Here is a 14378-nt window from a genome sequence, read left to right as displayed (position 1 = left end):
AGTGATGAAAGGGAAGAACCTACAACCAAGATTACTCTACCCGGCAAGGATCTCATTTAGATTTGATGGAGAAATCAAAAGCTTTACAGACAAGCAAAAGCTAAGAGAATTCAGCACCACCAAACCAGCTCTACAACAAATGCTAAAGGAACTTCTCTAAGTGGGAAACACAAGAGAAGAAAAGGACCTACAAAAACAAACCCAAAACAATTAAGAAAATGGTCATAGGAACATACATATTGATAATTACCTTAAACGTGAATGGATTAAATGCCCCAACCAAAAGACACAGACTGGCTGAATGGATACAAAAACAAGACCCATATATATGTTGTCTACAAGAGACCCACTTTAGACCTAGGGACACATACAGACTGAAAGTGAGGGGATGGAAAAAGATATTCCATGCAAATGGAAATCAAAAGAAAGCTGGAGTAGCTATACTCATATCAGATAAAATAGACTTTAAAATAAAGAATGTTACAAGAGACAAGGAAGGACACTACATAATGATCAGGGGATCAATCCAAGAAGAAGATATAACAATTATAAATATATATGCACCCAACATAGGAGCACCTCAATACATAAGGCAACTGCTAACAGCTATAAAAGAGGAAATTGACAGTAACACAATCATAGTGGGGGACTTTAACACCTCACTTACACCAATGGACAGATCATCCAAAATGAAAATGAATAAGGAAACAGAAGCTTTAAATGACACAATAGACCAGATAGATTTAATTGATATATATAGGACATTCCATCCAAAAACAGCAGATTACACGTTCTTCTCAAGTGCGCACGGAACATTCTCCAGGATAGATCACATCTTGGGTCACAAATCAAGCCTCAGTAAATTTAAGAAAATTGAAATCATATCAAGCATCTTTTCTGACCACAACGCTATGAGATTAGAAATGAATTACAGGGAAAAAAACGTAAAAAAGACAAACACATGGAGGCTAAACAATACGTTACTAAATAACCAAGAGATCACTGAAGAAATCAAAGAGGAAATAAAAAAATACCTAGAGACAAATGACAATGAAAACACGACGATCCAAAACCTATGGGATGCAGCGAAAGCAGTTCTAAGAGGGAAGTTTATAGCTATAAAAGCCTACCTCAAGAAACAAGAAAAATCTCAAGTAAACAATCTAACCTTACACCTAAAGAAACTAGAGAAAGAAGAACAAACAAAACCCAAAGTTAGCAGAAGGAAAGAAATCATAAAGATGAGAGCAGAAATAAATGAAATAGAAACAAAGAAAACAATAGCAAAGATCAATAAAACTAAAAGCTGGTTCTTTGAGAAGATAAACAAAATTGATAAGCCATTAGCCAGACTCATCAAGAAAAAGAGGGAGAGGACTCAAATCAATAAAATCAGAAATGAAAAAGGAGAAGTTACAACAGACACCGCAGAAATACAAAGCATCCTAAGAGACTACTACAAGCAACTTTATGCCAATAAAATGGACAACCTGGAAGAAATGGACAAATTTTTAGAAAGGTATAACCTTCCAAGACTGAACCAGGAAGAAACAGAAAATATGAACAGACCAATCACAAGTAATGAAATTGACACTGTGATTAAAAATCTTCCAACAAACAAAAGTCCAGGACCAGATGGCTTCACAGGTGAATTCTATCAAACATTTAGAGAAGAGCTAACACCTATCCTTCTCAAACTCTTCCAAAAAATTGCAGAGGAAGGAACACTTCCAAACTCATTCTATGAGGCCACCATCACCCTGATACCAAAACCAGACAAAGACACTACAAAAAAAGAAAATTACAGACCAATATCACTGATGAATATAGATGCAAAAATCCTCAACAAAATACTAGCAAACAGAATCCAACAACACATTAAAAGGATCATACAGCATGATCAAGTGGGATTTATCCCAGGGATGCAAGGATTCTTCAATATACGCAAATCAATCAATGTGATACACCATATTAACAAATTGAAGAAGAAAAACCATATGATCATCTCAATAGATGCAGAAAAAGCTTTTGACAAAATTCAACACCCATTTATGATAAAAACTCTCCAGAAAGTGGGCATAGAGGGAACCTACCTCAACATAATAAAGGCCATATATGACAAACCCACAGCAAACATCATTCTCAATGGTGAAAAACTGAAAGCATTTCCTCTAAGATCAGGAACGAGACAAGGATGTCCACTCTCACCACTATTATTCAACATAGTTCTGGAAGTCCTAGCCACGGCAATCAGAGAAGAAAAAGAAATAAAAGGAATACAAATTGGAAAAGAAGAAGTAAAACTGTCACTGTTTGCGGATGACATGATATTATACATAGAGAATCCTAAAACTGCCACCAGAAAACTGCTAGAGCTAATTAATGAATATGGTAAAGTTGCAGGATACAAAATTAATACACAGAAATCTCTTGCATTCCTATACACTAATGATGAAAAATCTGAAAGAGAAATTATGGAAACACTCCCATTTACCATTGCAACAAAAAGAATAAAATACCTAGGAATAAACCTACCTAGGGAGACAAAAGACCTGTATGCAGAAAACTATAAGACACTGATGAAAGAAATTAAAGATGATAGCAACAGATGGAGAGATATACCATGTTCTTGGATTGGAAGAATCAACATTGTGAAAATGAGTATACTACCCAAAGCAATCTACAGATTCAATGCAATCCCTATCAAATTACCAATGGCATTTTTTACGGAGCTAGAACAAATCATCTTAAAATTTGTATGGAGACACAAAAGACCCCGAATAGCCAAAGCAGTCTTGAGGCAAAAAAATGGAGCTGGAGGAATCAGACTCCCTGACTTCAGACTATACTACAAAGCTACAGTAATCAAGACAATATGGTACTGGCACAAAAACAGAAACATAGATCAATGGAACAAGATAGAAAGCCCAGAGATTAACCCACGCACCTATGGTCAACTAATCTATGACAAAAGAGGCAGGGATATACAATGGAGAAAAGACAGTCTCTTCAATAAGTGGTGCTGGGAAAACTGGACAGCTACATGTAAAAGAATGAAATTAAAATACTCCCTAACATCATACACAAAAATAAACTCAAAATGGATTAGGGACCTAAATATAAGACTGGACACTATAAAACTCTTAGAGGAAAACATAGGAAGAACACTCTTTGACATAAATCACAGCAAGATCTTTTTTGATCCACCTCCTAGAGTAATGGAAATAAAAATAAAAATAAACAAATGGGACCTAATGAAACTTCAAAGCTTTTGCACAGCAAAGGAAACCATAAACAAGACGAAAAGACAACCCTCAGAATGGGAGAAAATATTTGCAAACGAATCAACGGACAAAGGATTAATCTCCAAAATATATAAACAGCTCATTCAGCTCAATATTAAAGAAACAAACACCCCAATCCAAAAATGGGCAGAAGACTTAAATAGACATTTCTCCAAAGAAGACATACAGACGGCCACGAAGCACATGAAAAGATGCTCAACATCACTAATTATTAGAGAAATACAAATCAAAACTACAATGAGGTATCACCTCATTCCTGTTAGAATGGGCATCATCAGAAAATCTACAAACAACAAATGCTGGAGAGGGTGTGGAGAAAAGGGAACCCTCTTGCACTGTTGGTGGGAATGTAGATTGATACAGCCACTATGGAGAACAATATGGAGGTTCCTTTAAAAACTAAAAATACAATTACCATATGACCCAGCAATCCCACTACTGGGCATATACCCAGAGCAAACCGTAATTCAAAAAGACACATGCACCCGAATGTTCATTGCAGCACTATTTACAATAGCCAGGTCATGGAAGCAACCTAAATGCCCATCAACAGACGAATGGATAAAGAAGATGTGGTACATATATACAATGGAATATTACTCAGCCATAAAAAGGAACGAAATTGAGTCATTTGTTGAGAAGTGGATGGATCTAGAGACTGTCATACAGAGTGAAGTAAGTCAGAAAGAGAAAAACAAATATCGTATATTAATGCATGTATGTGGAACCTAGAAAAATGGTACAGATGAGCCGGTTTGCAGGGCAGAAGTTGAGACACAGATTTAGAGAATGGACATATGGACACCAAGGGGGGAAAACTGCGGTGGGGTGGGGATGGTGGTGTGCTGAATTGGGTGATTGGGATTGACATGTATACACTGATGTGTATTAAATTGATGCCTAATAAGAACCTGCAGTATAAACAAACAAACAAACAAAACAACTAATACTAAACTTTCATTGGGTTATTTGTATGGAAATATGTTAATATAAATGTTTCAGACATTACATGAAATTTCTAAAAATCTTATATGTTCTGGTATAATGTTATAAGTAATAATCCTAGTTATTACTTTAAAATGTATATCTCAGAAATAACTAATGTTCTTGTCAACTGCATTATTATGAACTTTCATCAAATCTTTAACAGTGGTCATTTTTAAGTCTTTTGTCATTTACAGACAGTTCTGGGTGTACTCTGATGCTTTTGCAAATATGTTCCTATAAAAGGCTTTCCTCTTCAAGAAATTCATGGAAAAGACTCTGACAAGTACAGGTTTCTGGTAACTGACTGTACTGCTGAACTGAATGAATAAGCATTTTCAGAACTCTAATGAAAAACTGATGAACTCATAAAAGTGCTAAGAAAAGATCAAGATGAAAAAAAAAATTAATTACATGGGACTGAGTGAACTGATGAGGATGAGTATAATTTTTGTGACTTTCTCTCTGAATTAAAAAAAAAAAATCCCACAAGGACTCAGAGGCAAAGAATAAAAAAAAAAAAAAAAAAGTTGGGGGGTTTGAATAAAGCATTTATCGTGCCATTCCTATGCCAATTATACCTCAAGATAAAAAAATTGATGGACAAAGTCTGTCTACATAAAGGTATTCTAGTTAATAAGTAAGGAAAGAGGAGTTCCCTGGTGGTCCAGTGGTTAAGAATCTGCCTGCCAGTGCAGGGGACACGGGTCCGATCCCTGGTCTGGGAAAATCCCACATGCCGTGGAGCAACTAAGCCCAGGCAGTGTGCCACAACTACTGGAGCCTGTGCGCCGCAACTACTGAGCCCACGTGCTGCAACTACTAAAGCCTGCGTGCCTAGAACCCATGTCCGGAACAAGAGAAGCCACCCCAATGAGAACCCTGCGCACCGCAACCTAGAGTGGCCCCCGCTCGCCGCAACTGGAGAAAGCCCAAGCGCCGCATGGAGACCCAGCGCAGCCAATAAATAAATAGATAAATAAATAAATAAATAAACAAGGAGAGATTAAAATAAATCATCACCATTTTCCAACCCATGATGAATCAATGGATCTAAGCATTGACTATCAACAATTGTTAATATCACAAAAAAGGAGAGAACCAGATATTACGGGCCTACTGACAGAGGAGTGCACTGCCACCTATGAAGTAGTCTTGCCAAGAGAAAAATCAAATCTAAATCTGATCTAGAAGCTGTGGTAAATTGGGGTCCCTGCCTTCAAGGAGACTCCATTCTAGGAGACAAGATACTGCTTTTTGCCACGCTCTTGTGACTTATTTTAATCACTGTCTGCTGAGTCCTGCGGAGGCAGAGAAGCAAACTTGCCATATCTTTTATGTTCCTTTCTCTGCCCTTATTGATTGAACAATTTCTAAGAATGTAAAATATTTTTTTCCTTCTGTTTTTTATTAAAATTCCTTTGTAACCTAACCCCATCTCTAAGTGCTCTCTCCCTTCCTCAAGGTGTTCCAAACACTCTGGTGTTTTGTTTTTTCCTCAGACACGAGTCATACTCTTGCCTAAGAGCCTTTACACTTGCTCCTCCTCCTGCCTGAAGTGTTTAATCCCCAAATCACTGCATGTCTGGATCTTTTTTTCATCATTCAAGCCTTAGCTTAAATGTCACCTCTTAAAGGACTTCTCTCCCTGACCACTTGAGAATCCCTCTCATCACTCTACTTTGTCTATATCACCTTTATCACTTTACGTTTTTTTTTGTTTTTGATTGAAGTATAGCTGACGTACAATATTGTATAAGTCACTGGTGTACAATATAGTGATTCAAAATTTTAAAGATTATACTCCATTTATAGTTATTATAAAATATTCGTTATATTCCCCATGATGTACAATATATCATTATAGCTTATTTTATACATAATAGTTTGTATCTCTTAATCACCTACTCCTATATTGCCCCTCCCCCTTCCCTCTTCCCACACTGGTAACCACTAGTTTGTTCTCTATATCTGTGAGTCTGCTTCTTTTTTGTTATATTCACTAGTCTGTGGTATGTTTTAGCTTCTGCATATAAGTGATATCATACAGTATTTGTCTTTCTCGGTCGGACTTATTTCACTTAGCATAATATCCTCCAAGTCCATCCATGTTGCTGCAAATGGCAAAATTTCATTCTTTTTATGGCCAAGTAGTATTCCATTTATATATATACCACATCTTCTTTATCCATTCATCTGTTGATGGATAGGTTGCTTAGGTTGCTTCCTTATCTTGGCAATTGCAAATAATGCTGGTATGAACATTGGGGTGAATGTATCTTTTCAAATGAGAGTTTTCATCTTTTCCAGATATGTACCCAGGAGTGGAATTTCTGGGTCATATGGTAGTTCTATTTTTAGTTTTTTGACAAACCTCCCTACTGTTTTCCACAGTGGCTGCTCCAATTTACATTCCCACCAACAGTGTAGGAGGGTTCCCTTTTCCTTTTTCTCCACATCCTCGCCAACATTTGTTATTTGTGTTCTTTTTGATGATAGCCATTTTGACAGGTGTGAGGTGATATCTCATTGTGGTTTTGATTTGCATTTCCCTGATGCTTAGCGATGTTGAGCATCTTTTCATGTGCCTGTTGGCCATCTGCATGTCCTCTTTGGAAAAATGTCTATTCAGTTCTTCTGCCCATTTTTTAATTGTTTGTCTTTTTGATATTAAATTGTATGAACTGTTTATATACATTGGATATTAACCCCTTATCAGTCATGTCATTTGCAAATATTTTCTCCCATTCAGTAGGTTCTTTTCATTTTGTCAATGGTTTCTTTTGCTGTGCAAAACTTTTACATTTAACTAGGTCCCATATTTTAATTTTGCTTTTATTTCCTCTGCTTTAGGAGACAGATCCAAAAGATATTGCTACGATTTATGTCAAAGTGTATTATTCTGCCTATGTTTTCCTCTAGGAGTCTTATGGTTTCTGGTCTTACATTTATGTGTTTAATATATTTTGAGTTTATTTTTGTACATGGTGTTAGAGAATATTTTAATTTCATTCTTTTACATGTAGCTGTCCAGTTTTCCCAGACCCACTTATTGAAGTGACTGTCTTTTCTCTATTGTATATTCTTGCCTCCTTTGTTATAGATTAATTGGCCATAAGTGCGTGGGTTTATTTATGTGCTCTCTATTCTGTTCCATTGATCAATGTGTCTATTTTTGTGCCAGTACCATACTGTTTTGATTACTACAGCTTTGCACTATAGTCTAAAGCCAGGGAGTGTGATTCCTCCAGCTCTGTTCTTCTTTTTCAAGATAGTTTTAGCTATTCAGGGTCTTTTGTGTTTCCATACAAATTTTTAAATTATTTGTTGTAATTCTGTGAAATATGCCTTGGTATTTTGATAGAGGTTTTATTGAATCTGTAGATTGCCTTGGGTAATATGGTCATTGTAACAATATTAATTCTTCCATCCAAGAATATAGTGTATCTTTCCATCTGTTTTTGTCATCTTCAATTTCTTTCATCAGTGTCTTACAGTTTTCCAAGTACAGGTCTTTTACCTCCTTAGGTAGGTTTATTCCTAGGTATTTTATTCTTTTTGATGTGATGGTAAAGGGGATTGTTTCCCTAATTTCTCTTTCTGGTAACTCATTGTTAGTGTATAGAAATGCAACAGATTTCTGTATAATAATTTTGTATCCTGCAACTTCACCAAATTCATTGATGAGCTTTAGTAGTTTTCTGGTGGAGACTTTAGGAATTTCTATGTATACTGTCATGTCATCTGCAAACAGTGACAACTTTACTTCTTCCTTTCCAATTTGGATTCCTTTTAATTTCTTTTGCTTATCTCATTGCTGTGACTAGGACTTCCAAAACTATATTGAATAAAAGTGGCAAGAGTGGGCATCCTTGTCTTGTTCCTGATCTTAGAAGAAATGCTTTCAGGTTTTCCCCATTGAGTATGATGTTAGCTGTGGGTTTGTCATATGTGGCCTTTATTATGTTGAGGTAGGTTCCCTCTATGCCCACTTTCTGGAGAGTTTTTATCATAAATGGATGTCAAGTTTCGTCAAAAACTTTTTCTACATCTATTGAAATGATTATATTGTTTTTATTCTTCAATTTGTTAATGTGGTGTATCACACTGATTGATTTGTGGATACTGAAAAATCCTTGCATCCCTGGTATTTTGCTAGTATTTTGTTGAGGATTTTTGCATCTATGTTCATCAGTGATATTAGCCTGTAATTTTCTCTTTTTGTAGTATATTTTTCTGGTTTTGGTATCAGGGTGATGGTGGCGTCATAGAATGAGTTCAGAAGTGTTCTTTCCTCAACAAATTTTTGGAATAGTTTGAGAAGGATAGATGTTAACTCTTCTCTAAATTTTTGGTAGAATTCATCTGTGAAGCCATCTGGTCCTGGACTTTTGTTTCTTTGGAGTTTTAAAATTACTGATTCAGTTTCAGTACTGGTAAAATTTTAAATTAATTTTTATTGGAGTATAGTTGCTTTACAATGTTGTGTTAGCTTCTACTGCGCAGCAAAGTGAATCAGCCATACATATACATATATCCCCTCCATTTAGGACACTTCAGTGCATTAAGTAGAGTTCCCTGTGCTATACATTATGTTCCCATCAGTAGTCTATTTTATACATAGTATCAATAGTGTATATGTGTCAATCCTAATCTCCCAATTCCTCCCACCCCACTCCTTTCCCCCTTGGTATCCATAGATTTGTTCTTTGTGTCTCTATTTCTGCTTGGCAATTAAGGTCATCTATACCATTTTTCTAGATTCCACATATATGTGTTAATCTGTCATACAGAATGAAGTAAGTCAGAAAGAGAAAAACAAATATTGTATATCAGTACTGATAATTGGTCTGTTCATATTTTCCACTTCTTCCTGATTTAGTCTTGGGAGATTGTACCTATGTAAGAATTTGTCCATTTCTTCTAGGTTGTCCATTTTATTTGCATATAGTTGTTTGTAATAGTCTCTTATGATCCTTTGTATATCTGTGATGTTGGCTGTAACTTCTTTTTCATTTCTGATTTTATCGATTTGGGTCCTCTTCCTTTTTTTGTTGATGAATCTGGCTAAAGTTTTATCAGTTTTATCTTTTCAAAGAACCAGCTTTTAGTTTCATTGATCTCTTCTATTTTTTTGTGTCTCTATTTCATTTATTTCTGCTCTGATCTTTATGATTTTTTCCTTCTACTAACTTTGGGTTTTATTTGTTCTTCTCTCTAGCTCTTTTAGGTTCAAAGTTAGGTTGTTTGAGACTTTTCTTGTTTTCTGAGGTAAGCTTGTATCACTATAATCTTCTTAGAACTGCTTTTTCTGCATCCCATAGGTTTTGGATTGTCGTGTTTTTGTTTTCATATATCTCTAGGTATTTTTTGATTTCCTCTTTGATTTCCTCAGTGATCCATTAGTTGTTTAGTAGCATATTGTTTAGCCTCCACATGTTTGTGTTTTTTTGCAGTTTTTTTCTTCTAGTTGATTTCTAGCCTCATAGCATTGTGGTCAGAAAAGATGCTTGATATGATTTCAATTTTCTTAAATTTACCAAGGCTTATTTTGTGGTCTAGCATGTGTTCTCTGCTGGAGAATGTTTCATGTGCACTTGGAAAAAATGCGTATTCTGCTGCTTTTGGATGGAATGCTCTATATATTTCAATTTCTCCTTTTATGTCTGTTAATATTAGCCTTATGTATTTAGGTGCTCCTATGTTGGGTGCATGGTGCATATATAGTTACAATTGTTATATCTTCTTATTGGATTGATCCCTTGATCACTATGTAGTGTCCTTGTCTCTTGTAACAGTCTTTATTTTAAAGTCTGATATAACTATTGCTACTCTGGCTTTCTTTTGATTTCCATTTGCATGGAATATCTTTTTCCATCCCCTCACTTTCAGTGTGTGTGTCTTTAGATCTGAATTGAGTCTCTTGTAGGCAGCATATATATGAGTCTTCTTTTTGGATCCATTCAGCAACTCTATATCTTTTGGTTGGAGTATTTAGTCTATTTACATTTAAGGTAATTATTGATATGTATGTTCCTATTGCCATTTTGTCAATTGTTTTGGAGTTGTTTTGGTAGGTCTTTTTTCCCCCTTTCTTTTTCTTTTCTCTTGTGATTTAATTACCATCTTTAGTGTTATGTTTGGATTCCTTTTTTTTTTCTATTATAGATTTTTGGTTTCTGATTACCATGAGGTTTTTATTTAGCAGTCTCTCTCTCTGTATATATTTATGATTGTTTTAAGTTGTGATCTCTTAATTTCAAATGCATTTTAACAACCCTGCAATTGTACTCTCCTTCCCTCATTACTGTTTTTGATATCATATTTTGCATCTAGTTGTTTTGTGTATCCCTCAACTGCTTATTGTGGATATAGATGATTTTACTACTTTTGTCTTTTTTTTTTGTTTTTTTTTTTTGGCCACACCACACAGCATGTGGGATCTTAGTTCCCCTACCAGGATCGAACCCGCGCCTCCTGCATTGGAAGGCAGAGTCTTAACCACTGGACCGCCAGGGAAGTCCCCACTACTTTTGTCTTTTAACATTCCTACTAGCTTTGTGTGTGGATGATTTCCTACATTTACTGTATGTTTGAACCAGTGAGCTTTTTCATTTTGTAATTTCCTTGTTTCTAGTTGTGTCCTTATCTTTTTTGCCTAGAGAATTTACTAACATTTGTTGTAAAGCTCGTTTGATGGGGCTGAACTCTTTTAGCTTTTGCTTGTCTGTAAAGCTTTTGATCTCTCCATCAAGCTGAATGAGAGCTTGCTGGGTAGAATATTCTTGGTTATAGGTTTTCCCCTTTTATCACTATATATATATAGGGGATTTATATATAATGTGCCCCTCCCTTCTGGCCTGCAGAGTTTCTGCTGAAAAATCATCTGACAGCTTTATGGGCGTTTCCTTGTATGTTATTTTTCACTTTCTCTTTGCTGCTTTTAATATTTTCTTTATCCTTACTTTTTGTAATTTTAAATACAACGTCTCTTCGTGTGTTCCTCTTTGGGAACACACATCCTGTATGGTACTCTTTGTGCTTTCTGGACTTGGTAACTGTTTCCTTTCCCAGATTAGGGACTTTTTCAGCTATTATGTTTTCAAATATGTTCTCAGCCCCCGTTTCTCTCTCTTCTCCTTCTGGGACCCCTATAATGCGAATATTAGCGTACTTGATGTTTTCCCAGAGGTCTCTTAAACTGTCCTCATTTTTTTCATTCTTTTTTCTGTTCAGCATCAGTGATTTCCACTGCTCGGTCTTCCACCTCATTGATCCATTCCTCTGTATCATTTAGTCTACTGTTTATTCCTTCTAGTGTATTCATTTTAGTTGTTGTATTCTTCATCTGTTTGGTTGTTCTTTCTTTATATTTTCAAACTCTTTGTTAAAAACTTCTAACTTCTCTGTGCATCCATTCTCCTTCTGAGTTCATTAATCATCTTTATGACCATTACTCTGAACTCTTTCTTGGGTAGATTGCTTATCTCCATTCATTTAGTTCTTCTGGGGTTTTATCTTGTTCCTTTGTCTGGAGCATGTTCCTCTGCTGCCTGATTTTGTCTAAGTTGCTATTTGTATTTTTATGTATCTGGTAGGTTAGTTACATTTCCCGAACTTGGAGAAGTGGCCTTCTGTAGGAGACGTCCTATGCATCGCAGGAGGGCACTCCACTTTTGTCACCCAAGCTATATGCTCTAGGGTTTCCCCAGGAGGGCTGTGAGGGTCTTTCTGTTGTGGCCGGCAGGCTGACTATGTGGGTGGTCTGGTAGGCTTGGTTTGTCCCTAGTCTTATTGGTTGCCAGGCCCTGCCTTGTATGGAGGCTGCTGGCTGCTGGTTAGTGGGGCCTGGTCGCAAGAGGGCTGACTTCAGAACCCCAGGGGGTCCTGGGGCTAGTGCTGGCTCACTGGTGGATGAAGCCAGGATCCAGAAGACTCCACGGCTGTTCCTTTCCACTGGTGGGTGAAGCTAGGTCCTGGGGTTAGTGCTGGACTATTGGCAGTCACAACTGGTCCTGGAATGTGGGAATCTTGCTGCAGAGCCCAGGGATCCTAGAGCTGGTGTCAGATTGCTGTGGGGGGAGGGGAGGCAGTTCTTGACACAGTTGGGTATGGGTTATGGGGTGTCCCACAGCTTGCGTTGGCCTGCTAGTGGGCAGAGCCAGGGCCCAGCTGCTCCCAGGGCAGGGTCTGGCCTGCTGTGGGCAGGCTGGGTCCACAAGCTGTGGAATTGTGGTTTTCTTGCATCTGGTGTCTGCCCCCTGGTTGGATGAGTTTGGTCTAGAGGCTAATGTAGGCTTCCTGAGGGCAAGGCCAGAGCCTGCCTATTGGTGGGTGGAGCTGGGTCTTGGCCCTCTAGTGGGAAGGGCCAGGTCTAGAGGCATGTCTAGAGCGGCTCTAGGCTCAGGAAGTCTTTAGGTAGCCTGTCTGCTGATGGGTGGGGCTGTGTCCCCCCCTAGTTAGTTTTTGGTCTGAGGCTCCCCAGCACTGTTGCCTACAGGCTGTTGGGTGGGGCCAGGTCTTGGCACTCATGAGCTGGAGGGAGGATCCTACAATGGTGCCCACATGGTAGAAAGCTGCCTAATATGGCTGCTGCCAGTTTCTATGTCTCTAGTTTGAGCTGCAGCTGCCTCCTTGACTCTCCAGAAGACTCTCCAAGACCAGCAGGTAGGTCAGGCCCCTACTAAATTGCTGCTTTTGCCCTGGGTCCTGGTGTGAGATTTTATGTGCACCCTTTAAGTGTGAAGTTTCTATTTCCCCTAGTTCTTTGGAACTCCCAAAATTAAGTCCTTCTGGTCTTCAAAGCCAAATGCTCTGGGGGTTTGTCTTCCTGGTGCAGGACTCCTGGGCTGGGGGGCCTGACATGGGGCTTAGAACTCTCACTCCTACGGGAGAACCTCTGCATTATAATTATTCTCGTTTGTGGATTGCCCACCTGGGGGTAAGGGACTGGATTATATTGTGAGTCAGCTCCACCTACCCGTCTCATGTGGTTCCTTCTTTATGTCTTTAGCTGTAGAAGATCTTTTCTGGTAGGTTCTGATCTACTTCATCGATGGTTGTTCTGCAGATACTTGTGACTTTGTTGTGCTTGTAAGAGGAGGTGAGCTCAGGGCCTTTCTACTCCGCCATCTTGGCCGATCCCTCGTACCACACTTGACGTTTGTCTTCCTGCTTCTGAAGTAAAAGCTGCACCAGAGAAGGGGCTTGCATCACATCTCGCTCTCTAGTCAATCCCAGCACCTAGACCTGTACAGGGCACATAGTAGGTCCTCCATAAATATTTGTTGACTGAACTCTGAATCCTCTAACCAGTAGACTCTCCTAGTTGACAGGTGTTTAGTAAGCAAGTTCATAAAACACTAGAAATCAGCATTATTAAATTCCAAACAAAAGGAAAACTAAGAATAATCCATATTTAAACTTCATTCTTTGACTGATATTTATATGGAGGCAAAGTAATATCATCCAGATTAGTATCTAGTCATAAAAGAACAAACAAGTGTACAAATTTAAAAAAACAGGTATACAAGAGTAGGACTACACTGCCATCATCCTGATACTATCCTGTGGCCAATCTTAGGGTTACACTAATGGTCAGACATATGTCTTCTGATGTGATTCAGTATAATGTATGCTAGCCAAAAATATGTAACTTCAAACTATGAACTCTCTAAAGATAACTTGCACTCTCTTCCTTTTTACTCTGCCATATAAAGGAACCGATGAAATAATCATAAAAATCCTGAAGACGGGACATTCTGCAGGACTAGTGTGGAATCTTCAATAATTCAGTGACATGGGAAAAAAAAGGGTACTGTTCTGAATTGAGAGTTAAAGGACATAACCAGGTGAAATGCATGGTCCTGGAATGGATTCTGCTTTGTCCTATAAAGGACATTTTTGGAACAGATGGAAAAGTACTGATGATGTGTTAAATAAGATGAAAATGTACTGTCACAGGGAGATGGAAATTGAATCAAGTTACAAAAGATCATGTACTGTAAGATCTCATTTTAGTAAAAATACACATGCATAAAAAAATACCATATACAGAGGTGTTAACGTGAGTAACCTCTGTGTGTTGGG

At 37.7% G+C, this 14378-nt stretch overlaps 1 protein-coding gene across 14 annotated transcripts in view; it reads left to right on the top strand.

Annotated features, from left to right (window-relative positions):
* Window positions 1–14378, top strand: part of HPGDS (hematopoietic prostaglandin D synthase) — a 167286-nt gene that overhangs the window by 150487 nt on the left and 2421 nt on the right. The window lies entirely within an intron of this gene.

This window comes from Balaenoptera borealis (genome assembly GCF_965194805.1).
Source record: "Balaenoptera borealis genome assembly, chromosome: 4".
Classification (NCBI taxonomy): domain Eukaryota; kingdom Metazoa; phylum Chordata; class Mammalia; order Artiodactyla; family Balaenopteridae; genus Balaenoptera; species Balaenoptera borealis.
This window is presented reverse-complemented; position numbering and strand designations above follow the sequence as displayed.